At 54.2% G+C, this 26,703-nt stretch overlaps 1 protein-coding gene across 1 annotated transcript in view; it reads right to left on the bottom strand.

Moving 5' to 3' along the window:
- tmem119b (transmembrane protein 119b) overlaps window positions 1-26,393 on the bottom strand; it is a 53,205-nt gene extending 26,812 nt beyond the window's left edge. Inside the window, exon 1 of the mRNA XM_038819869.1 lies at window positions 26,196-26,393. The gene's annotated coding sequence lies outside the window, so the exon portion shown is untranslated. The remainder of the gene's footprint in view (window positions 1-26,195) is intronic.
- Window positions 26,394-26,703: the final 310 nt, after the last annotated feature.

Here is a 26,703-nt window from a genome sequence, read left to right as displayed (position 1 = left end):
TAACACCACTGTTTAAGAAGGGAGGGAGGCAGAAGACGGGAAATTATAGGCCAGTGAGCCTGACTTCGGTCATTGGTAAGATTTTACAGTCTGTTATTTTTTTTAAAAATAATTTTTATTCAAGTTTTCTAATAACAATAACAAATTTTTCCCGCAAATTAAAACATACATATCGTGCTTCCACACTGAAGCTAGAGCAGAACTCACCCCCCTCCAAAATAAATACTACCAAATAGCAAATGGTTATACAAAAAAGAACAGAAAAAGAAAAGAACAGAATGAACCCACCGCTGCAAAATCGAACCTCCCGACCATCCCCAAACCCACCCCCCCGGGCCAGGTTGCTGCAGAGACTGATCTCTCTCTACCCCTTCGCCAGGAAATCGAGAAAGGGCTGCCACCGCCGAAAGAACCCCCGTACCGACCCCCCCCCCCAGGGCACCTCCCACACCTGTCTTCCCCTCCGAAAAACCAGCTCATCCTAGATATGAGCCCTGTGCAGCACCTTCAGCTGAATTAGGCTGAGCCGTGCGCAAGAGGAGGAAGGATTCACCCTCTCCAGGGCGTCCGACCACGTTCCATCCTCAATCTCTTCCCCTAGCTCCCATTTCACTTTGAGCTCATCTACTGAGGCCTCCTCTTCCTCCTGCATCAGCTGGTAGATAGCCGAGATCTTCCCTTCCCTGACCCACGTCCCGAAAGCAGCCTGTCCTGCACCCACCTCGGCGGCAGCCGCGGGAACTCTGCCACCTGCCTCTTAACAAAGTCCCTGACCTGCATGTACCTAAAAGCGTTCCCAGGGGGGAGGTTCCACTTCCCCACCAGCTCCTCCAGAGTTGCGAACTTTCCGTCCAGGAAGAGGTCCCCAAACTGTCTGATGCCTGCCCTGTGCCAGCTCCCAAATCCCCCATCCATTCTCCCTGGCGCAAAACGATGATTGCCCCGTATCGGGGCCCAAACCGAGGCCTTCACTTCCCCCCTATGCCGCCTCCACCGTCCCCAAATTTTAAGGGACACAACCACCACCGGACACGAAGAGTACTTTTTACAGTCAGTTATTAATGATGAGATTGCGAAGCACTTGGAAGTGCATGGTAAATAGGACTGAGTCAGCAGGGCTTTGTCAAAGGGAGGTCATGTCTGACAAATCTGTTCGAGTTCTCTGAGGAGGTAACAAGCAAGTTAGACAAAGGAGAATCAGTGGACGTGATTTATTTAAATTTCGAGAAGGCCTTTGACAAGGTGCTGCATAGGAGACTGTTAAATAAGTTTAAAGCCCCTGGTGTTCAGGGTAAGATCCTGGCATGGATAGAGGATTGGCTGACTGGCAGAAGGCAGAGAGTGGGGATAAAGGGGTCTTTTTTAGGATGGCAGCCGGTGACTAGTGGTGTGCCTCAGGGGTCTGTGCTGGGACCACGTCTCACAATATACATTAATGATCTGGAAGAACTTGATGTGGAGATGCCGGCGTTGGACTGGGCCATGATGTGCAGATGCCGGAGATTGTGGAGTATGGAGTATGTGGAGATTGTCGCTGCGACAACAAATGAACGGGCATCGTGCGACAATCACCAGGCAGGAATGTTGCCTTCCAGTCGGGGAACACTTCAGCAGTCAAGGGCATTCAGCCTCCGATCTCCGGGTAAGCGTTCTCCAAGGCGGCCTTCAGGATGCGCGACAACGCAGAATCGCCGAGCAGAAACTTATAGCCACATGAGTGCGGCCTCAACCGGGACCTTGGATTCATGTCGCATTACATTCACCCCCCACCATCTGGCCTGGGCTTGCGAAATCCCACAAACTGTCCTGGCTTGAGACAATTCACACCTCTTTAACCTGGTGTTACCCCTATCTCTGGATCTGTTAAGATTTAATTACATGCAAATGCTCGCATTCTAAGCATTGTCTTGCATTTTTGAATTTGTCTATATATATGTTTCCGGAACATACCTCTTCATTCACCTGAGGAAGGAGCAGTGCTCTGAAAGCTAGTGTTTGAAACAAACCTGTTGGACTTTAACCTGGTGTTGTAAGACTTCTTACTGATCTGGAAGAAGGTACTGAAGGCACTGTTGCTAAGTTTGAAGATGATACAAAGATCTGTAGAGGGACAGGTAGTATTGAGGAAGCAGGTGAGCTGCAGAAGGACGAGGAGAGTGGGCAATGAAGTGGCAAATGAAATATAATGTGGAAAAGTGCGAGGTTATGCACTTTGGAAGGAGGAATCTAGGCACAGACTATTTTCTAAATGGGGAAATGCTTCAGAAAGCAAAAGCACAAAGGGACTTGGGAGTCCTTGTTCTCGATTTTAAGGTTAACGTGCAGGTTCAGTTGGCAGTTAAGAAGGCAAATGCAATGTTAGCATTCATGTCGAGAGGGCTAGAATACAAGACCAGGGATGTACTTCTGAGGCTGTGTAAGGCTCTGGTCAGACCCCATTTGGAGTATTGTGAGCAGTTTTGGGCCCCATATCTAAGGAAGGATGTGCTGGCCTTGGAAAGGGTCCAGAGGAGGTTCACAATAATGATCCGTGGAATGAAGAACGTGTCTTATGAGGAACGTTTGAGGACTCTGGGTCTGTGCTCGTTGGAGTTTAGAAGGATGAGGGGGGATCTTATTGAAACTTACAGGATACTGCGAGGCCTGGATAGAGTGGACGTGGAGAGGATGTTTCCACTTGTAGGAAAAATTAGAACCAGAGGACACCATCTCGGATTAAAGGGACAATCCTTTAAAACAGAGATGAGGAGGAATGTTTTCAGCCAGAGGGTGGTGAATCTGTGGAACTCTGAGCCGCACAAGGCTGTGGAGGCCTATTTACTGAATGTCTTTAAGACAGAGATAGATACGTGTTTGATCAATAAGGGGATCAGGGGTTATGGGGAGAAGGCAGGAGAATGGGGATGAGAAAAATATCAGCCATGATTGAATGGCGGAGTAGACTCGATGGGCTGAGTGGAATAATTCTGCTCCTATGTCTTATGGTCTGATGGTCTGATGGTCTTACTATGGTGATAATACTTCACGGGCACGATTTAATGGCCAACTTGGTGACACGAGTAGTCCATTGAACTCCAAGATTTAACAAAATTGCGTGAGGCGTCACGATCTGGATCACATCCTCACTGGGCGAGATCCAGATCAGCATATTTAAATGAACCATTAGGCTCATTTAAATATGTCTGCACCGTATTCTACCCGGGCCCGGGAGCTAACAGCTCAAATGATCCTCAAATGTGGACCAGGTGCAATGCCACCTTGGGGGGGGGGGGGGGGGGGGGTCACCCAGCCATTCGAGACACATGGGCAGCCAGGCTCTGGGTAGGCTGGTGCCCTCGCACTCCTGCTGGCACCTGGGTAGCTTGGCACTGCCAGCCTGGTACCTTGGCAGTGCCACCTGGGTGCCCTGGTACCTTGGCACTCTGACACTGCCGGGGTTTCTGTGTGGCACCCAGGCTGCCAGGGGCACTGCCAGGGTGCAAGGCCGGTAGTGACATGGTGCCCAGGTGTCAGGTTGCCATTTCCAAGCGAGCCTGGGGATGCCTTGCCCTTAACAACATAGAAAATAGGAGCAGGAGGAGGCCATTCGGCCCTTTGAAGCTGATGTGACCATCAATTCACAAGACGCGTGGTTAGAAGTGAACAGTGGTTTTAATAGTCTTACAACTGAGCCTGCCTGCGATGAGATGAACTGGCAGCAGGCTCAGAACTGCAGATCTTTATAATTCCGGTTAGTGGGTGGAGCCATGGGCGGAACCATGGGCGGAGCTAAGGGTGGAGCCCAGTACAAACTCCTCATCTCCCCCTATGGGCAGAGCCGCGCAACTGCTCGTATGCCGAGCTTACAAAGACACAACATATACAATATAACACAGTGTGAATTACTAGGATTGTGATTCACCACATTCACCCCCTGTAAAAAAAATCAAGTCCGGAGGGGGTGATGGGTCTACAAATTGAGTCGGTCCGGCGGTCGAGTCGTCCTCTGAGATCGACGAAGCGCTGGGGTTGCAGCCCCCTCTGGTGGCTGGGTAGTGGCGGTCGGCGAGGGTACGATGGCGGACTCCGGGGGGTGATTCGGTCCGAGCTTCGTACCCGACTGGTTCGACTGGTAACGGGGAGCGCCGGAAACCCATAGGCGCGGGGGCGTGGAGCACGGGCAGTGAACCTGCAGGCGTGGGGGCGCCGGGCACGGGGGGGGGTTGGTTGGGATGTAGTGTGAGGGGTACCTCGGCGGTAGTAGTGTTGGAGTAGGATCCTGCAGGCGCCAGGTCCCGGAGGGAAACAGTGTCCTGACGGCCATCAGGGTACTCGATGAAGGCGTATTAGGGGTTCGAGTGGAGTAGGAGCACTCTCTCAACAAGTGGGTCAGTTTTGTGGGTCCGGACGTGCTTCCGGAGGAGAACCGGGCCCAGTGTCCTCAACCATGCTGGGAGCGAAACCCCCGTGGTAGTGCCCCTGGAAAAAACAAATAGCCGCTCGTGAGGGGTCTGGTTGGTTGCGGTGCACAGGAGGGACCTAATAGCATGGAGCGTGTTGGGGAATACCTCCTGCCAATGGGAGGGCAGGAGCTTCCTGGACCGGAGGGTCAGTAGGACGGTCTTCCAGACCATCGCGTTCTCCCTCTCCACCTGCCCGTTCCCCCTGGGGTTGTAGCTGGTAGTCCTGCTCGAGGCAATGCCCTTGTCGAGCAGGTACTGACGCAGCTCGTCGCTCATAAAGGACGAACCCCTGTCGCTGTGCACGTAGCTGGGGAAACCAAACAGGGTGAAGATGCTGTGCAGGGCCCTAATGACTGTGGGAGGTCATATTGGGGCACGAGATAGCAAAGGGGAAGCGGGAGAACTCGTCAATGACGTTCAGGAAGTACACATTCTGATTGGGCGAGGGGAGTGGCCCTTTGAAATCGATAGCGAGGCGTTCAAAGGGCCGGGAAGCCTTTACCAGGTGGGCCCTGTCTGGTCTGTAGAAGTGCGGTTTGCACTCCGCGCAGATCGGGCAATCCCTGGTGATGGCTTTTACCTCCTCGGTGGAGAAAGGCAGATTTCGGGCTTTGACGTAGTGGGCGAGCCGGGTGACCCCCGGTTGGCAGAGATCATTGTGGATAGCTTTCAGGCGGTCGTCTTGCATGCAGGCGCACGTGCCGCGGGACAGGGCATCTGGGGGCTCATTGAGCTTCCCCGGTCGGTACATGATATCATACTTGTAAGTGGAGAGTTCGATCCTCCACCGTAGGATCTTATCGTTTTTAATTTTGCCCCTTTGTGAGTTGTCAAACATAAAGGCAACCGATCTTTGGTCGGTGATGAGGGTGAACCTCCTACCTGCGAGGTAGTGCCTCCAGTGTCGTATAGCTTCCACGATGGCTTGTGCTTCCTTTTCGACCGAGGAGTGTCGAAGTTCCGAAGCGGAGATGGTTCGGGAGAAAAAGGCAACTGGTCTCCCTGCCTGATTCAGAGTGGCTGCGAGAGCTACCTCTGAGGCGTCGCTCTCCACCTGAAAGGGGACGGATTCATCCACCGCCCGCATGGCCGCTTTGGCGATGTCGTCCTTGATGCAGGTGAAGGCTTGGCGAGCCTCATCTGATAGTGGGCGGGCTTTGTCCGCATACTGAGGGACCCACTGGGCATAATATGAGAAAAACCCCAGGCACCTCTTGAGGGCCCTGGGACAATGATGGAGAGGGAGTTGTAAGAGGGGGCACATACGGTCCGGGTCGGGGCCCAGGTCTCCGTTTCCCACGACATAGCCGAGGATGGCTAGTCTGGTTGTGCGGTAAACGCATTTCTCCGTGTTATACGTGAGGTTGAGTTTTTGGGCAGTCTGGAGAAATCGATGGAGGTTGGCGTTGTGGTCCTGCTGATCATGGCCGCAGATGGTGACGTTGTCCAAGTACGGAAACGTGGTCCGCAGCCCGTACTGGTCCACCATTCGGTCCATTGCTCGTTGGAACACCGAGATCCCATTCGTGACGCCAAAGGGAACCCGGAGGAAGTGGGAGAGGTGGCCGTCGGCCTCGAACTCCGTGTAGTGGCGGTCCTCCAGGCGGATTGGGAGCTGGTGGTATGCAGACTTCAGATCCACCGTGGAGAAGACTTTATAATGGGCGATCTGATTCACCGTGTCTACAATCCTGGGGAGGGGGTACGCATCGAGGAGCATGAACCGATTAATGGTCTGACTATAGTCCACTACCATTCGGAATTTTTCCCCGGTCTTGACGATCACCACCTGAGCTCTCCAGGGGCTATTACTGGCCTCTATGATCCCCTCACGTAGAAGCCTATGGACCTCGGTTCTGATAAACACCCTGTCCTGCAGGCTGTACCGCCTGCTGCGAGTGGCTATGGGTTTGCAGTCCGGAGTGAGATTGGCAAAGAATAGAGGGGGGTCGATTTTTAGCGTAGCGAGGCTGCAGATAGTGAGTGGGGGCAAGGGCCCGCCGAAGCTGAGTGTGAGGCTTTTGAGGTTGCACTGGAAGTCGAGTCCCAGTAAGAGTGGGGAGCAGAGTTCGGGGAGTACATATAGCTGGAAGTTCGAGTAGCTGGCGCCCTGAATCGTTAAGGTCGCGACGGTGTGCCCTTGGAGGTGAACAGACTGTGAGCCCGAAGCGAGGGAGATAGTTTGCCGTGCATGGAAGATAGGGAGCAAACATCGTCTTACCAGATCTGGGTGTACGAAGCTCTCGGTGCTCCCGGAGTCGAAGAGGCACGGTGTCCTGTACCCGTTAATTTTAATGGTCATCATTGAGTTGCGGAGGTGTTTTGGACGCGACTGGTCCAACGTGACCGCGCTGAGTTGCGGGTAGTCGGCGGCTTGATCAGCTGTGCTGGAGTGGCCCCACGATGACTGCCCTCTGAGTTTGTAGTCTTCGAGGTGAGTTTCAGAATTGGAAGAGGATGGATCCCAAGATGGCCGCCCCCGTGGATCGCACGTGGCAGGCTGCGAGGAAGATGGCGCCCAAGATGGCGGCCCCCATGAGTCGCACGTGGCCGGCCGCGTGGAGGGGGGTTGCCAAGTTGGCGGTCCCCATGAGTTGCACGTGTCGGGTGGGCGCGGAGTCGGAGTACAGGCCGCAGCATTTCGGGGCCTGCGGGCCTGTGAGTTCTGGAAACGAGTGCTCTGGGCTGCGGGAGAGTTTGGAGAGGGGGATTTCTTTGCCAGGCAGACCTGGGCATAGTGTCCTTTGCGACCGCAGCTGCTGCAGGTCGCGTTGCGGGCCGGGCAGTGCTGCCGTGGGTGCTGGGTCTGTCCGCAAAAAATGGCACACTGGGGCTGCGTAGTGGGTGGGTGGACGCGCGGCGCAGGCCTGGGGGAGTCGCTGGTCGGGGGCCAAGGATGGGGTCGCTTGGTCTGCGGGGAATGAGGTGAGGCTGCGGAATGAGACCTCCTTAGTGGTAGCCAATTCAACCGTGTCCTCCAAGTTCTGGGCCCCTTTTTCAAGTAACCGCTGGCGCACATAGTTCGACCTGAGCCCTGCCACGTACACATCTCGGACAGCGAGCTCCACATGCTGTTCGGCTGATACAGCTTGATAATTACAGTCCAGAGCTAAAGCTTTTAAATTCCGCAGGAATTCATCCTGTGACTCTGCGGGGCGCTGGGGGGGGGGGGGGGGGGGGGGGGGTCGTAAAAATGTGGCGCGCGTAGACCTCGTTGGTGGGCCTCATGTACATTCGATCTAGCATGGCCAGGGCCTCCATATACGAGGTAGTACTGTTAAGTTGAGTAGAGATACGGTGGCTCACCCTTGCGTGCAGTAGACTGAGTTTCTGCTCCTCTGTAGTTTCTGAAGTGCTTGATTCAGCCAGGTAGGCCTTGAAACATCTGAGCCAGTGTAGAAAGTTTTCTTTTGCCTCTACAGCCTGCGGGTCGAGTTCTAGTCGATCAGGTTTGAGGGCTGATTCCATTGTCGTTTTCTTCAAGTTTCCTAATGTTTTCTTCAAGTTTCCTAAGACTATTAAATTGATGTGACCATCAATTCACAAGACACGTGGTTGGAAGTGAACAGTGGACCCAGGTCACAGGGCGGGAGTCACAGCAGGCCGCCTCCACTCCTGCTGTATCGTCTGGGGATCCACCTACACATAGTGTTAGGGGCCGTATGGCCAGAAAGTTAGACACCAGTTAAGTTCTCACGGGTGTGGAGCACAGTTTAGTTATAGGGGCGAGGGAACGTATATATTTGTGCGCATTAACCTACTGTTACCACTGTTACAATCTGCCTTGGTGTTCTGTCAGACGGGTGTGAGCGGTGGGCTGGTCCATGCTGGCCAGAGAAGGGGTGCAGTGAGGGAATGGGTGAACGTTTTGGGTGGCCCGTGCTTCCCACCCTCCCACCCCCGACCGTCCCCTCCACCGTCACCCCAGAGATTCGATGGCACCGTGTGATGGAATGGCCAGCTCCCGAGCAGGGAACGCCCAGGTGGACGGTGGAAGGTGCTACCGTGGGCAGGTGTCAGACATTGTCAGGTGATGCAGAGCTCATCGCAGAGCGGGTTGTCATCATCCTCCATGCCATGGACCATGCCCGCTGTTACTGCCAACCCAGGGCCTGCACCCTGCAGGGTGGCAGGTATGTATCACGGAGGGGGTTGCAGGCGGGGTGGGGGTGTTGGCCGGGAGGCAGGGAGGGGCGGTGTGGTGGTGGGATGTGGTTTATGTGCCCAGTTTCCACCCCGTCCCGTGTGCGTTGGTCCTGCAGCATACGTCGTGCGCCCCCCCTGGGCATCATGTCCTGCCCATCACTACCCTCTCCCACATCCTCCTCGCTGGAGGAGGCCTGCGCTTCATCCTTCTATTCCACCACATCACCCCTCTGCTGTGCGATGTTGTGGAGGACGCAGCAGGCCGCCATTATATGGGCGACCCTCTCAGCATTATACCGGAGGGCAGGCACCTCCAGACCGGTCCAGGCACCTGAACCTCACCTTCAGGATGCTGATGCACTGCTCGATCACACTCCTGGTTGCTGTATGGGCGTCGTTGTAGCGAGTCTCAGCGTCGGTCTGTGACCTCTGGATCGGTGTCATCAGCCATGACCAAAGTTGTCACCCTGACACCCAGGAGCCAACCCCATCAGCCAGGGGGACATCTCAAACATGTCAATCGTCGAGTGTGCCAGGGTGAAGGTGCCGTGCACACTGCAGACCCTGAATGAAGCGCAGCTGATGGTCACATATCAGCTGCATGTTCATCGAGTGGAACCCCTTTCGGTTTGTGTAGAGCGGCCTGTCATGGGAAGGTGCTCGTAGGGGACATGCAACCCATTGATTACCCCTTGGACCCGGGGCATCCCGTCGATAGCGGTGAACCCCGCTGCCCGGGCATTCTGGTGGGCTCGGTCCACATTGAAATGGATTTATTGAGCCGCCCGGGCATATAGGGCCTCCGCGAGGGCACGGATGCACCTGTGCACCGAGATCTGTGAGATCCTGGACAGGTCGCCACTCGGCGCCTGGAAGGATCCCGTGGCAGAGAAGTTCGGGGCGACTGTTACCTTGAGGGCCACCAGGAGTGGGTTTCCTCCCCCCATACCCCCGTGGTTCCAGGGGGATCTGGAAGATATTTCATACTGTCTCCCTGCTTCGACAGTGTGCCTGGTCCGGCACGTCCTTGGGTGACAGGCGTGCCAGTACACACGAGGCTTCATGCGCCGCCTCCTTGGCACTTTCTCCTCCTCGTCCTGTTGAGTGGCTGCCTCTCCATCCTGGGTGGTCTGTGGCACGCTCTGCTGCTGCCCGCTCTGCTGCTGCCCGCTCCGTTGCTGCCCGCTCTGCTGCTGCCCGCTCTGCTGCTGTCCGCTCTGCTGCTGCCCGCTCTGCTGCTGCTGCCCGCTCTGCTGCTGCTCGCTCCGCTGCTGCCCGCTCTGCTGCTGCCCGCTCCGCTGCTGCCCGCTCCGTTGCTGCCGTCTCTGCTGCTGCCCGCTCTGCTGCTGCCTGCTCCGCTGCTGCCCGCTCTGCTGCTGCCCGCTCCGTTGCTGCCCGCTCTGCTGCTGCCCGCTCTGCTGCTGCCCGCTCTGCTGCTGCCCGCTCCGTTGCTGCCCGCTCTGCTGCTGCCCGCTCTGCTGCTGCCCACTCTGCTGCTGCCCGCTCCGCTGCTGCCCGCTCTGCTGCTGCTGCCCGCTCTGCTGCTGCCCACTCTGCTGCTGCTGCCCGCTCTGCTGCTGCCCGCTCTGCTGCTGCTGCCCGCTCTGCTGCTGCCCGCTCTGCTGCTGCCCACTCTGCTGCTGCCCACTCTGCTGCTGCTTGCTCCGTTGCTGCCCGCTCTGCTGCTGCCCGCTCTGCTGCTGCCCACTCTGCTGCTGCCCACTCCGCTACTGCCTGCTCTGCTGCTGCCCGCTCTGCTGCTGCCCGCTCTGCTGCTGCCCGCTCTGCTGCTGCCCGCTCCGTTGCTGCCCGCTCTGCTGCTGCCCGCTCTGCTGCTGCCCGCTCTGCTGCTGCCCACTCTGCTGCTGCCCGCTCCACTGCTGCCCGCTCTGCTGCTGCTGCCCGCTCTGCTGCTGCCCACTCTGCTGCTGCTGCCCGCTCTGCTGCTGCCCACTCTGCTGCTGCTGCCCGCTCTGCTGCTGCCCACTCTGCTGCTGCTGCCCGCTCTGCTGCTGCCCGCTCTGCTGCTGCCCGCTCCATTGCTGCCCGCTCTGCTGCTGCCCGCTCTGCTGCTGCCTGCTCCGCTGCTGCCCGCTCCGCTGCTGCCCACTCTGCTGCTGCCCTCTCTGCTGCTGCCCGCTCTGCTGCTGCCCACTCTGCTGCTGCCCACTCTGCTGCTGCCGCTCTGCTGCTGCCGCTCTACTGCTGCCCGCTCTGCTGCTGCCCACTCCGCTGCTGCCCGCTCCACTGCTGCCCGCTCTGCTGCTGCCCACTCTGCTGCTGCCCGCTCCATTGCTGCCCGCTCCGTTGCTGCCCGCTCTGCTGCTGCCCGCTCCGTTGCTGCCCGCTCTGCTGCTGCCCGCTCTGCTGCTGCCTGCTCTGCTGCTGCCCGCTCTGCTGCTGCCCGCTCTGCTGCTGCCCACTCTGCTGCTGCCCACTCTGCTGCTGCCTGCTCTGCTGCTGCCTGTTCTGCTACTGCCCGCTCCGCTGCTGCCCGCTCTGCTGCTGCCCGCTCCGTTGCTGCCCGCTCTGCTGCTGCCTGCTCTGCTGCTGCCCACTCTGCTGCTGCCTGCTCTGCTGCTGCCTGCTCTGCCACTGCCCGCTCCGCTGCTGCCCGCTCTGCTGCTGCCCGCTCCGTTGCTGCCCGCTCTGCTGCTGCCTGCTCTGCTGCTGCCCACTCTGCTGCTGCCCGCTCCGTTGCTGCAGCTTCCTCCTCCTCCTGGAGCAACGCCAACTACAGGGCTGCAGCGTTACAGTCACAGTGCATCCCCCAAGACTGCAGTGATGAGGAGGAAGGCCACCATTACTGGCTGCACTCCAATATCCATTGTCTGCAGGGGGTGAATCTGACATGTTAGCATTGTGCGTATCCACGTGCCCAAACAGGTCCAACGGGTTGCACGAATGCCCGGTTGGCACTGCGGTCTCTGCTCCCGCATGTACCACGCCCCTCGTTCCGTCGATACCCGGCACCATGTGGCCTCTGGTGCCCCATCCTGATGCTAGTGGTACCATCGTCTGGCACTGTTCTTGCTGGTGGTATGCTCCGTGGCCTCCGCCCCGTGCCTCGTAGGGGCTACTGTGGGCGCCGCCTTGTTGTGCTGCCGGCGGGTGGCAGCCAGGTTGGGTGGGGTGTGTATGGCGGAGGGTAAGGTGGGGGCACCATTACGGCCGGTGCCACTCTGCAAAATCAAGGGCAAAGCTGGGTGGTCAGTGGGGTGTGCAGCAAGATGGCTCCTTTGCAGGCGGCGACAATGGCTGTCTGTGACTGGACATTGCCCAGTCCTGTGGAGGGGTCACCCCAGCCACCCGGCCCGTTCACCTGTCACCCCCCCCCCCATCCCCAGCCAACCAAGCCAGTGGGTCTGGCAGCCCATGTGTCTATCTGTGTCCTACCTCTTCTCTCTCCCCCATCAGCCACAACATGGTCTGACAATTTCTAAAAGCAGAAGTGAACCGCGCCATTGGGAACCCGGCCTATCAGAGGAGGAGGAGAATCGTGGAGGCCCCGGGGAATACCGGCTCGGACCCGCTAAGTACATTCAAACGGTGTTTACTGTACGTGCGTTCTGGAACGCATTGACGCCGCTATCGAAGTGACGGAGAATTGCGATTGGACTTCAGATTGGCGGTCGCTGCAAACTGATTCTCCGCCCAATCGCGTTTCAGGGTTTCGCTGTCAGCCAACGGAGAATCCCGCCCATTGAATCTCCATTTTTATTTTTTATGAAATACCTCCAATCAAAATACCAGATTATTTTAAAAGGTGCACACCGTAATCAATCTAGAAACAAACTTTACAAAGAATAGGAAAGCTGGAAAATTCTTGATTCAAGAAATAAGAACGGACTGTACCAGCGCACAAGCTGTTGTTCCGATTGGTTACTGAGCATGTTCTCAGGTTTGACTGAGGTTACCAGGAATAGCCGAATGAGACAGGTAGCCACAGTGTCACATACTCCAGGACTGGCTGTGGTCAATCAAGGACACAGTCAGGCAATGGATTCAACTGGTCCTGCATTGCAATTCACCATCCTGTCTGCAACTCAACATCGGTACTGCAAAAAAAAAATTATTATCTGTCACATGTTGTTATATTAAAACGTTATTGCTATGGCGTTGGAGGTTCTAAACCTAAACAGATGCTCGCCACAAACATTTGGAAGCAAGTAAACATTCAATAATGATTGAGTTGAATCATCAGTCAAATTGCTGCCTTTTCATCTTCAGTCTCCGATGTTTAATCCACCCTTGGGTTGGAGGATGAAAGTTTGTTGTCTCTGGCTCTGAGGTCTATTAGTAAAATGAGCTCAGGACAACTGAAACGGCAATCTTCCAGTGAGCACAAGTTATATATAAAAGTGTCCTTAAATTGGCATTCAGAGAAGCCCCCAAGTGTGGAAAGCAAAATTCTATTGGAAGATCGGGAAATGGAGCAGGAGTGGGCCATTCCACCAGACCATGGCCGATCTTCTATCTCAATGCCATGTTCCCGCACTATCCCCATATCCATTAATATCTTCCATATCTAGAAATCTATCGATTTATGTCTTGAACATGCCCGATTCGGGCAGCCATTGAGAGGGTGGAGCAGAGGTTCGAGGCACATAGTGCGTCGCTCCAAAAAAGTGGAAGAGTCGGTTGTGGACCATAAGAACCGGTTGGCCTCCTGGAAGGCAGAGATTACATTGGTGGTGGAGGGCCAAGGGGAGGCTGAGAGAAAGTGGACAATTTGGAGAATCAGTCGAGAATCTCCGGATTGTGGGATTGTTGCCCGACGGCATTGAGGGAACGCAGGCTATGAAGTATGTAGCTAACATGCTTGGGAAGCTGGTGGGGAAGGGGTCTTCAACACCCCCCCCCCCTCCCCCCCCCCCCCCCCCCCCCACCGCCCCCGAGATAGATCAAGAGCACAGATCACTGAGGAGGAGGCCAAAGGCGGGTGAGCAGCTGAGGGCGATGGTGGGTACGACTGCACAGATATCTGGACAAGGAGAAGATTCTGCGGTGGGCGAAGGAGACGAGGAGGTGCACCTGGGAAGGGAATGTGATTCAGGTCGACCATGATCTGGGTGTGGAGCTGGCGAAGAACCGGACAAGGTTCCACAGGGTCAAAGCGGTCCTGTTCGAGGAAGGAGTGAAGTTCGGGGTGCTGTACCCAGCCCGGTTGTGGGTCACATACAAGGGCCAGGAATTCTATATGGACACGCCGGAGCTGCCGAGCAGGTTTTCACGAGACCACAGACTTGAGGACTTGTAAGAACTTTGGACAATGGAGATACCTGTGGGGGGAGTGTTGCCGTTTTTTGGTTGAGTAGAATATTGTATCATGTTGAATATTATGTGGGTTATTGGGGTTGTGGCCATAAATAGGAGTGTGGAGGAGCGGGTGCGAGGGAGTAAGGGGGTTTGGGGGAAGGCAGTTTCCTCGAGTGGGGGCCACCATGCTAGTGGATAGGTTAGTTAACAGGAGTGAAATGGGGATAGGTCTGGTGTGGGGGGGGGGGGGGGAGCGGTCTCCTTTCTCTTTTCCTGTTAGGAATGGCAGGGGGTAAGGGGTGGCTCACTGATGTGGACGGAGTTGGTGTGGCGCAGCTGGTTAAGGGGTGATGGTGGCAGACATCTTGAGGAGGCCCAAGGAGGGTGCTGGGTGTGGACCTAGCGGAGCTGGTTAAAGTGGAGATATGGTTGACTGGAGGGGGGTGGTGCAAGGACACCCCGACCTGGCTGATCACATGGAATGTCACATAAATACATAGAAGATAGGAGCAGAAAGAGGCCATTCATCACGATCATGGCTGATCATCCAACTCAATAGCTTAATCCTGAGGGTGCAGGCAATGGCGAAGGGGTTGCTGGAGTTTACGGAGTGAATGGAGGCGGCTGAGCCATGGCCATTTGCGAGGCAGAGGATGAAGGAATTTTTGTTCTTTTGCATGTCCACAAGTATGGGGAGAAGGCTGATGTGTTATCTGTATTGGTCTAACATCGACTGCAACTGGATGCAGTAAAACGCGAAACAGGCTTCCGACACATGAGATGGTCCAACAGTTTTACTGAACCTATTGATTGCTGTACATAATCTGATGTGAGTCGACACTCAATTAACCTAACTGATAACCTCCTACTGGTTTGAGTAGACTAGCTCTCTATCACATGGTGATGATGTTCATTGGCCTGTGCACTGTGACTATCTCCCTAGCCGTGTCCTGTGAGAGAGGGAGAGCCTTAATGCCCTGTGGGCTTTATAGTGCAGGTGGTGTCCTGTCTGGTGATTGGTTGTTTTGTGTCGTATGTATTCATTGGTTATCCTGTGTGTCAATCACTGCCTGTCTGATATACATGAGTGGATATTATGACATCTCCGCCTATAGATTCAGTTTTTGCGGTGGGCGACGACAACAGCTGGGGCTGATCAACCTCCCTCAGGCAGCTGAACGCGAACAACATCGTCTGGAGCCAGCGCAGGCAGATCTGTGGCATGAGCATCATACGTGATCTTTTGCTGTTCCCTGGATCGCTGCACCTTCTGCAGCACCGTGAGGTGGTCAAGGTCGGGAACATGGATGGCTGGAACAGTCATCCTCAGGTTGCGGTTCATGAGCAACTGCGCCGGAGACAAACCAGTCGACAGAGGGGTTGCCCTGTATGCCAATAGCGCCAGGTTGAAATCCGAGGCAGAGTCTGCAGCCTTGCACAGCAACCGCTTTACAATATGGACCCCTTTCTCGGCCTTCCCGTTTGATTGCGGGTGATGGGGACTGGATGTGATGTGACTAAAGTGGTAGGCTCGTGCAAAGTCGGACCACTCTTGGCTGTAGAAACATGGACCGTTGCCACTCATTATAGCGAGTGGTATCCCATGCATGGCAAACGTCTCTTTGCGGCTTTGTAGATGGACTTGGACGTGAGGTCCGACAGTTTCACCACTTCTGGATAGCTGGAGAAGTAGTCGACCAGGAGCACGTAATCACACCCATTGGCGTGAAAGAGGTCTATCCCCACCTTGAACCACGCAGAGGTCACGATCTCGTGCTGTTGCAGCGTTTCCTTGGGTTGAGCTGGTTGAAATTGCTGGCATGTTGTGCAGTTGAGGACTGCGTTGGCAATGTCCTGGCTGATGCCAGGCCAGTAAACTGCCTGCCGAGCTCTGCGTCGACATTTCTCGACCCCCAGGTGACCTTCATGGATCTGCCTGAGCACCATGTTTTGCATGCTTTGGGGAATGACAATTCTATCTAGTTTAAGAAGGATCCCCTCAACAACCGTCAGCTCGTCCTTAATGTTGAAGAACTGGGGGCACTGCCCCTTTTGCCAGCCATGGGCGAGGTGCTTCATCACGCGCTGCAGTAGAGGATCTTTGGCAGTTTCTTCGCGTATTTGTATAACTCGTTCATCAGTGGCTGGGAGGTTGCTGGCACACAACTGCACCTGTGCTTCAATGTGGCTAAATGAAGTCGCCCTATTCACACGGCGTGGTGACGGATCGGGATAGGGCATCCGTGACGATCAGCTCCTTACCCGGTGTGTAGACAAGTTCAAAGTCATATCGGTGGAGACGAAGATGAATTCCCTGCAGCCGAGGTGTCATGTCATTTAAATCCTTTTGGATTATGTGGACTAAAGGCCTGTGGTCTGTTTCCACCGTGAACTTTGGCAGGCCGTATACGTAGTCATGAAACTTGACTATTCCTGTCAGGAGACCCAAGCACTCCTTTTCGATCTGGGCATACCGTTGTTCGGACGGAGTCATGGCCCTGGAGGCGTATACCACTGGAGCCCAGGACGAGGAGTGGTCTCGCTGGAGGAGCACCGCCCCAATGCTGTCCTGGCTTGCGTCTGTGGATATCTTGGTATCCTTGGTTGGGTCAAAGAATGCCGGTACTGGGGCTGTGGTGAGCTTCGCCTTCAGCTCAAGCCACTCCGCTTGATGTGCGGGAAGCCACTGGAACACTGTCGACTTTTTAACGAGATGCCGGAGGGCTGTGCTGTGGGATGCCATGTTGGGAATGAATTTCCCGAGAAAATTCACCATCCCGAGGAAACGGAGGACCACGTTTTTGTCCTCTGGGGTCTTCATGGCATTGATTGCCAGCACCTTGTCAGCGTCAGGTTGCACACCCTGCTGTGAAATGTGGTCACCCAGAAACTTGATAGCGGACCGACCAAATGAGCATTTGGCCCTGTTGAGCTGGAGGCCATTTTTGTGGATCCTCTGGAAAACCTGTCTGAGGCGAGCGATGTGATCCTCGGGCATCGTGGACCAGATGATCACGTCGTCCACATAGACTCGCACCCAGTCATTGCCCTCCATCATTTGCTCCATAATGCGATGGAATACTTCGGAAGCTGATATGATACCAAAAGGCATGCGGTTGTAGCAATACCTGCCGAACGGAGTGTTAAACGTGCACAGCTTCTGACTGGACTCGTCCAGCTGTATCTTCCAGAAACCACGGGAGGCGTCCAGCTTGGTAAAGAATTTGGCATGAGCCATCTCACAGGTTAACTCTTCACGCTTCGGGATCGGGTAGGGCTCACGCATGATGTTGCGACTCAGGTCTGCATCTCATGATATACATGAGTGGATATTATGACAAAGACAAGCCCAGATGGGTTCCCTGCGGAGTTTTATGGGAGGTTTGAGTCAGAGCTGGGGGCTCCCATTGGTGGAGGTGTACAATGAGTCGGTGGAGAGGAGTGAGCTTCCCTCCACGCTCTGTCAGGCGTCTATCGCACTCATTTTAAAGAAAGACAAAGACCCAGAGCAGTGGGTGTCGAATCGGCCAATATCATTGTTAAACGTGGATGCAAAGCTATTGGCGAAGGTGCTGGGGGTGCAGATAGAAAATTGAGTTGATAGGGGAGGAACAGACGGGGTTCATGAAGGGACGGCAGCTATTGGCCAATGTTCAAAGGCTATTGGATGTGATACTGATGCCCTCGGTAGGCCAGGGGGTGGAGGTGGTTGTGTCTATGGACGAGGAGAAGGCGTTTGACTGTGTGGAGTGGCCTAATTCGAGGTGCTGGGAGGTTCGGGTTTGAACAGGCGTTTGTCGACTGGTTGAGGTTGTTGTATAGGGCTCCTAAGGCGAGTGTGTGGACCAATAGTATCAATTTGGAGTATGTTGGACAATGCAAGGGTGCCCACTCTCCCCTTTTCTCTTTGCCCTAGCAATTGAACCATTGGCATCATTTTTGATGGGGTTTAGAGGGGGTGGCGGGGCACTGAGAGAGATGGGTGTGGAGCACCAAGTCTCTTTATACGCTGATGGCCTTGTTATATATTGCGAACCAGGTTGAAAGTTACAACAGGATTATGGGGCTTTTGGGGGAGTTCAGTCTTTATTTGGGGTATAATAATAATAATAACCACTTATTGTCACATGTAGACTTAATGAAGTTACTGTGAAAAGCCCCTAGTAGCCACATTCGGGCACCTGTTCGGGGAGGCCGGTACGGGAATTGAACCCGCGCTTCTGGCCTTGTTCTGCATTACAAGCCAGCTGTTTAGCCCACTGTGCTAAGCCAGGTATAAACTCAATAGGGGGAAAAGTGAGGTATTCCGATCAATGCCTGGGTTCGGGGACGCAGACGGGGGGGGGGGGGGGGGGGGGGGGGGGGGAGTATAGGGAGGTTGCCGTTTTGGTTTGTAGGGGTAAGCTTTCGATATTTTGGGATATATGTGGCACAGGGCTGGGCCCGGCTGCCTGCATATGTTGATTCTGGCAACGCTGGTGGAGGGAATGAAGGAGGACTTTAGGAGGTGGGATGTGTTGCTTCTGTCATTAGCTGGAAGGGTCCAGGTGGTAAAGATGATGGTGATCCCGAAGTTTTTGTTCATGTTTCGGAATCTCCTGATTTTTGTGCCCAAGTTGTTATTTAGAGGATGAGATGGGTGAGGGCAATGTGTCAGATATATTTGGGGAGCTGATGAAGAGGGAGGGCGCCCCGGTGGAGGAGGTTCGACACAAGTGGCAGGAGGAGTTGGGAGGGTCGATGCAAGCCGGGGTGAGGAGTGAGGCGCTGGGGAGATAAACATGACTTTGTCATGTGCAAGACTGAGTGTCGTACAGTTTAAGGTGGTGCACAGAGATCATATAACAGGGTCCAGAATGAGGCGTTTTTTCCAAGGGGGAGGATAGGTGGGGCCGATGTGCAGGGAGCCCAGCAAACCATGCCCATAGATTTTGGGCATGTCCGAAGTTGGAGGGGTTCTGGGAAGAGTTTGCAAAGGTAATGTCTGATGCACTGTCAATTATGACGAGACGAGAGTAGAGAGTAATCGAGGCTTTAATACACAGAGATGTGGAGCCTCCCACAGCTGCTGCCGAAATGGCTGCAGCTCGGACAGCCCACACATTTATACTCCGCTTACTGGGCGGAGCCAGCAGGCAGGGATCTACCCACATACCTGTAGTACAGGGGCCTTACCGTAATGCCCTCGTATGCAGTATACACAATACAACAGTGGTGACTACCACAACGTCGAAGATCTTTGGAGTGGAGGTGTCACCGAGCCCATGGGTGGCGATATTTGGGGTGTCGGAGGACCTGGGAGTGTAGGTGGGGAGAGAGGCTGGTGTAGTAGCCTTTGTCTCCCTAATAGCCCAGAGCTGGATCTTTCTGGGTTGGCGGGAATCAGAGCCGCCGAAAGTGGGGACGTGGGTGAGCAACTTGGCAGAGTTCCACCACCAAAAACAAAATCAAGTTCCCCGTAAGAGAAGCGGAGAAGGAATTCTCCAGAAGGTGGAGGATGTTCATTGACTTCTTTAAGGGAGAGTAGCACATCAATGTTTCTGTTTGGGTTTGGGGGGGGCTGCGTGTAAAAGGGGGTGGGGGGGGGGGGGGGTGTGGTACAGGGGAATAGGGGCAATTGTGTCCAGTTAACTGTTGCTGTGTTGTCTGCCTGTTTCTGTTCCGTATACATTTGAAAATATTGCCAAGAAAAGATTTTTTTTAAAAAAAGGTTTGTGTTAATATATCTCTATTTGAAAAATGAAAAATGAAATGGAAATCGCTTATTGTCACAAGTAGGCTTCAATTAAGTTACTGTGAAAAGCCCCTAGTCACCACATTCCGGCGCCTGTTCGGGTAGGCTGGTACGGGAATTTGTATGTGGAATCACTCCTGGAACGAGGTATCCTTTCATCACAATTTTGCAAATTAAAAATAAAATGATTAGAGAACCTGTCCAGTATCCCAGACTATGTTGAGGACTGGTTGATGTGCCATCAATGAACACAAGACGAACAGTGAACGTAACTGAGGCTTTAATAAACTAAACAGAAAGCCTCCTGGCCTTGGATCCCGAACTGAGGCAGCGGTGGAGATCAGCCACCTTTATACCGAGCCTAAGGGGAGGCGGAGCCAGCAGGCAGTAGTTTACCACATTACATATAATACAGTGGCAGTTTACCACAATACACATATTATATACTACAGTGGTTCGGGGCCAGCAGGGACAAGCCCAGGCATGTAACAATACAACAGTACAATACAATACAGTGGTTTACCACATTCACCCCCTGTTAAAAAAGAGTCCAGCGGGGGTGAAGTGGACTTAAAGATCAAGTCTGTCGGGGGCCTTGACCTTCCGCCGTGATCGCCTCAGTCCCGGCTGTGGTATGGGCATTGGTATCGAGACCTGCGCCTCCGGGAGCGTGTCGTCCTCTTCTTCACCCAATAGTTGAGTCGGTGGGCGGGGGTGGGCGGTGTGCGGGCGGGGGTGGTGGTGATGGTCGCCGGTGGGCCTGCGGGCGTCAGGTCTTGAAGTAGCTGGGTAGTGGTGGAGGGAGAGGTTGTAGGGTCGGGGGTGGTGGTGATGGTTGCTGGGGAACCTGCAGGTGACAAATCCATGTCGCCCGTCATGATGTGCCCCGTAGGCATATTGTGGATTGGCATGGAGGAGCAGGACCTTTTCGACGAGGGGATCTGATTTATGGCTCCTCGCGTGCTTCCGGAGAACAGGCCCTGGGGCTGTCACCCAGGACAGGAGCGGGACCCCAGAGGTGGACTTCCTGGGGAAGGCAAACATACGTTCGTGCAGGGTCTCGTTGGTGGCAGTGCACAGGAGCGACCGGATGGAGTGGAGCGCATCGGGGAGGACCTCCTGCCAGCGGGAGACTGGGAGACGTCTAGACTGTAGGGCCAGGAGGATGGCCTTCCGGACCGTAGCTCTCTCCCTCTCCACCTGTCCGTTGCCCCGAGGGTTGTAGCTGGTCGTCCTGCTGGAGGTAATGCCCTCGCTAAGTAGGAACTGATGCAATTCATCGCTCATGAAGGAGGAACCCCGATCGCTGTGGATGTGGGTGGGGAACCTGAACAAGGTGAAGATATTGTGCAGAGCCTTGATGACGGTGGCAGAGGTCATGACAGGGCATGGGATGGCAAAGGGGAATCTTGAGTATTCGTTAACAATGTTGAGGAAGTACGCGATACGGTCAGTGGAGGGGAGGGGCTGTTTGAAGTCGATGCTGAGGCGCTCAAAGGGGCGAGAGGCCTTTACCAGGTGCGCTCTGTCTGGCCGATAGAAGTGCGGTTTGCACTCCGCGCAGACCTGGCAGTCCCTGGTCACGGTCCTGACCTCCCTCGATGGAATAAGGCAGGTTGTGAGCCTTGACAAAATGAAAAAAACAGGTGACCCCCCAGGTGACAGAAGTCATTGTGAAGGGCCCGAAGTCAGTCTACTTGTGCGCTGGCATAGTAAGAGAAGAACCCCAGGCATCTCTTCAGGGCCTTGAGGCAGTGGGGAAGGAGAAGTTCCAGAAGGGGGTGCATGTGGTCATGGTCGGGCCCTCGGACTCCATTTTCCACAACGTAGGCAAGGATGGCTAGGCGGGTTGTGCGGAAAATGCATTTTTCCTTATTGTAGGTGGGTTCAGGAGTTTAGCGATGTGGAGGGAGTGCCGGAGGTTTTCGTCATGCTCCTGCTGGTCATGGCCGCAGATGGTGACATTATCTAAGTACGGGAACGTGGCCCGCAGCCCGTACTGGTCAACCATTCGGTCCATTTCTTGTTGGAAGACTGAGACCCCATTGGTGACGCCAAAGGGAACCCTGAGGAAGTGGTAGAGGCAGTCATCTGCCTCGAAGGCAGTGTATTGGCGGTCCTCCGGGCGGACAGGGAGCTGGCTGTACGCGGACTTCAAGTCAATGGTGGAGAAGACTCGATACTGCGCAATCTGGTTGACCATGTCAGATATGCGGGGGAGGGGGTCGCATCGAGCTGCATGTACCAGTTGATGGTGTGACTGTAGTCGATGACCATCCGGTGCTTCTCCCCAGTCTTGACGATCACCACTTGGGCTCTCCAGGGGCTGGTCCTGGCCTCAATGATCCCCTCCCGCAGGAGTCGCTGGACCTCCGACCTGATAAAGGCCCTGTCCCGGGCACTATATCGTCCACTCCTAGTGGCGACGGGCTTACAGTCCGGGGTGAGGTTAGCGAAGAGCGAGGGTGGGGCGACCTTACGGGTCGCGAGGCTACAGACGGTGAGGGGGAGCAGGGGTCCGGTCACCGGAAAATTGCCACCCATCATGGTTGGGGAGAATCGCGCCCGTTGTTTCCAAGGTCTTAGGTTGGTGCAATAAAGAACAATACAGTACAGTCAAAATGCTAACTGTACTTTGTAATTTTAGTTCACTTAATATTTCTCATACCAGCCTCCCCAGACAGACGCCGGAATGTGGCGACTAGGGGCTTTTCACAGTAACTTCCTTGAAGCCTACTCGTGACAATAAGCGATTTGCATTTTCATTTCATTCCCCGTCCGCATCGAACGAGTGGGAGATAATTCCAAGCTTACCATGTAAAGTAATGGACTGGTTCTGAATAACCATTGGAAAACAGGCCTGGAAGGAATGTATCCAATAACACTTCAGGAAGTGAGGGTTAGAAGGAGTGGGCGCGGTGGCCAAAAAGTTTCACTTTGCATTTAATACTGAAGCAGCAGCTGAAAGCTGAGAAACAGCCATTGCCGTTCTGATTTGAATTGGGTCAGAGCTCTGAGATTGCAGGCTGGTAACTTAACAAATGAACTTGGAAAAAATGTTATGGAGGAAATGATTCAGAATCATAAGTAGAAACAGAAATTGCCAGATCAGATGGGATTAGGAAAAGTTGATGCTGTTGAACAGATTTATTGGGATTCTTGGAGGATCTGAGGGAGTGATTGAATGATAGTAATGAGGTGGATGTTGACTTTCAGAATCATAATTGATTCAGTCCCCCACAAGAGACAGGTAGCTTAACTGCAAACCATATTAGTGTTATCATCAGGTATTTATTGGGTAACTGCAGGCTGCAGAGATATGGGGCTGGTTTAGCTCACTGGGCTAAATCGCTGGCTTTTAAAGCAGACCAAGCAGGCCAGCAGCACGGTTTGATTCCTGTAACAGCCTCCCCGAACAGGTGCCGGAATGTGGCGACTAGGGGCTTTTCACAGTAACTTCATTGAAGCCTACTCGTGACAATAAGCAATTTTCATTTCATTCGCCCCAAAAATTTCAAACTTAATTTGTGGTGGGTTTTTCAGGGAGTTTCCCGCTGGCTCGGCCGGTGAGTTCTCCACCGCTATTCAATGACACTGAGTCACTTATTTGGGCCCTAGGGGAGTTTCTCACTGGTTTAGCCCACGCTTTGAATTTTGTTTAGCACTGGGGAGCTGAACTCAGAGATCAGGTCGCCATTTTGAAAGGGTGCCCCGATCTCTAAGTGAGCTTGTGGGTCCCCTTCACCCCCCCACCCATGGGCAATGTCACCCCCCCCCCCCCACACACACACATGGACACTACCCCACACCCCCCAAGTGAGGACACCCCGCTATGGGTCTCCTGGGGGTTCCCCTCTCTTTAGCCCCCCCCCAAGCCCCCTTACAGCGCCCCCTTCCTTCTTGGACCCCCACCCATCACCCACCCAACCTCCCAGAGGCCCCTACTTACCTGCCCTGCACTAACCCACTCTTCAAATCCCCCTCCACCCTCATTTTATGTGCATGGCTCCCCTTGCCCCCTGGCTCTTGGCAGTACGGCCCTGGCACTCAGTCACACTAGCACAGCCAGCCTGGCACCCAGGCAGTGCTCCTGCTGGCTTGGCAGTGACATCCGGGTGCCTTGGCAGTGTGATGGTGGTAGTGCCAAGGTGCCTGCGGTCCAGGGGGAGGGCCAGGGAGCCACCTTGCAGTTACCCTGACCACCCTGGGGTCTCCTGTGGCCCGGGAGACCCCCACTGGGTTCCGTCCACCTGGTCCACGTTTGTGTGGACCAGCACTGATCGGTGCCCAGCTGCAGCCTCCCTGGGGAGGCCGAAGAATCGAGAGAGGCCGCTGAATCCCTCGCAGGTAGGTCGTAAGTAGGTTTACGACCTACTTCCGAGAGCATCATTCAGTCCCGCCCATTTGAGGCGGGAACATGTGCGCGTGATTCGCTGGCCCCCGCCCACACCTCTCACACTCATTTGCCGCCCCCTGAAAGAACCCACTCAACCGAGTCACATGCACCCTGTGCACCACCTTAAACTGTATCAGGCTCATCCTTACACAGGAAGAGGTCTCGTTTACTCTTCGCAATGCCTCACTCCATACTCCCCAATTGATCTCTCCCAACTCCGCTTCACATTTCTCCTTGATCTTCACCATCCGCCCGCCTCCCTGCTCCCCCAGCCATTTGTATATATCCCCAATTCTTCCCTCCCCTTCCACATTCGGAAGCAGCAGTTGCTCCAGGAGGGTCTATCCCGGCAACCTAGAGAACCACCTCCAGACCTTTCGCGCAAAGTCCCTAACCTGCAGATACCTGAACTCACTCCCCCGCCCACATCTCTCCCCTCTCCCTTAGCTCCTCCAGACTGGCGAACCCTTCCTCTAAATACAGATCCCTCACGTTGACCATCCCCATTTCCCTCCACCTACTCTATACACTATTCGTTCCCCCCCAGCTCAAACCCATGATTCTCGCACAGCAGCGTTACCACTGACATCCCTTCCATCGTCAACTGATTCCATATCTTCACCGTGGACTGCACCACCAGGCTCTCTGAGTAGCTACTCGGCACCATTGGTGTGGTGAATGTATTCACCTAAGTATGAACTGTCTGTATAGTGCTGTGACCTATGACCTGGAAATGATAATACGGTCTACTTCCAGGTACTGTACTGGAACCCCGGTGGGCTCCGCCCCTGGCTCAGTCCTCACTGGGGCGATATATAGACCAGCCACCTGTGGGTGGCACTCATTTGTACAGCCGACTCTGGCAGGCGTGTTCCTGGATAATAAAGCCTAATGTTCACTCGTTCTCACCGTCTCATGGTGAACTGGCGTTATAACAATTGGCAACGCTGCCATCACCATAGCCCTCAAACTGGACCCCGTACAAGATTCCTCCCCCATCCTCCCCCACTCTACCCCTTCTCCATCCCACAATTGGCGCACCTGATCCACATTCGCCGCCCAATAATAAAGAAGCATGTTCGGCAATGCCAAACCCCCCCCCCCCCCACCCCCACCCTGCTGCCTCTGCCTCTGGAGCAGGGTCTGCCTGACCCTCTGCACCTTCCCCGCCCATACAAAGTCCAAAATTATCATGTCCAAATTCTGAAAAAAGGCCTTTGCTATAAAGATCGGGAGAGCCTGAAAAAGACCTCATCAGAATATGTGGCATGGGTGCGGTTGCTATATGTGGCACCAAGGGCAAGTATGAGTACGAATAATATGAGTTTGTGAAGCTATGACTTGGACTGGGGTACGAGGCAGGGGTGACCGCTGCCGTCCTTGCTGTTTGCGCTGGCCATCGAACCGTTGGCGATGGCTCTCAGTGGGACGGTGGAATGGCTGGGATTAGAGTGGACAAAGGGGGTTTCGGGTGTCGCTCTATGCTGATGGCCCATTGCTGGATGATTCGGATCCGTTGGAGCGTATGGGAAGGATTATGGGTCTGCTGGGGAGGTTTGGAGGGTTCTCAGGGTACAAACTGAATGTAGAGAAAAGCAAGGTTTTCCCGGTGAATGAGCTGGCACAGCGGACTAATTTAGGGGGGATGCCATTTACGGTAGCGAGGGATAGGTTCAGGTATTTGGGGATTCAGGTAGCAAGGGAATGTACGGGGCTCCATAAGTGGAACTTAACGGAGCTGGTGGAGGAAGCCAGGGAGGATTAATATTCTGCCGAGGTTCTTGTTTATATTTCAGGCTGTTCCGATCTTGATACTAAAGGCATTTATTCAGAAATTGGACCCGATCATTTTGTGCTTTGTATGGACGGGGAAGGTGCCGAGGGTGGGGAGGACCCTGCTACTGAGACAGAGGCAGCAGTGGGGGTTGGCATTGACGAACCTGCTTCATTACTAATGGGCGGCGAATGTGGATAAGGTGCGGTGGTGGTGGGAAGGAGAAGGGGTATGAAATGAAAATGAAAATCACTTATTGTCACAAGTAGGCTTCAAATGAAGTTACTGTGAAAAGCCCCTAGTCGCCACATTCCGGCACCTGTTCGGGGAGGCTGGTACGGGAATTGAACCGTGCTGCTGGCCTGCCTTGGTCTACTTTCAAAGCCAGCGATTTAGCCCTGTGTTGAACCAGCCCCTGAGCCTCTGAAGTTGAGAATTCCTTACCTCCCTCAGTTTTCTTATCGCCCTGCAATCTTCAGGCTTCCAAAACCCAAATGTGGCATCATCTTATTCGTGCTTCTTCATTCACCTAGTCTCCCCGCTTGCTGCACAACGGGAGCCTCCAAGACTTCTCAATTTAGAAAGCAGGCTATGCCAGTGGAGTCAGTTTGAAAATCTGTTGTTCACAGCGTTAATGATCTTGATAAGAGTACAAGAAGCGGAATGCTGAAATGTGCAGATGACAGCAAGTTGTGTGGGAGAGCAGGATGTTTAAGATACAAGTCAAAAAGATCAACAGAAGCACAACAACTGGGCAGATGTAACAGAAATTAAATGTAATGTTGCAAAATATATGACAGCACATATTAATCCTTAGACTGCTGCCAGGTCGACAGAGATATTGGTCGTCTTTGAGTATGAAACAGTCAACATTATGATAATTAATGTAGTTTTTTCATGCCTCCTTTTTCCTTACGATTATTTTACTTCATTTAGTTAATACAAGCTAATC

This window comes from Scyliorhinus canicula, chromosome 1, assembly GCF_902713615.1.
Source record: "Scyliorhinus canicula chromosome 1, sScyCan1.1, whole genome shotgun sequence".
NCBI lineage: Eukaryota > Metazoa > Chordata > Chondrichthyes > Carcharhiniformes > Scyliorhinidae > Scyliorhinus > Scyliorhinus canicula.
Note: the sequence above shows the minus strand (reverse complement) of the source record. Positions and strands in the feature narration are given on the sequence as shown.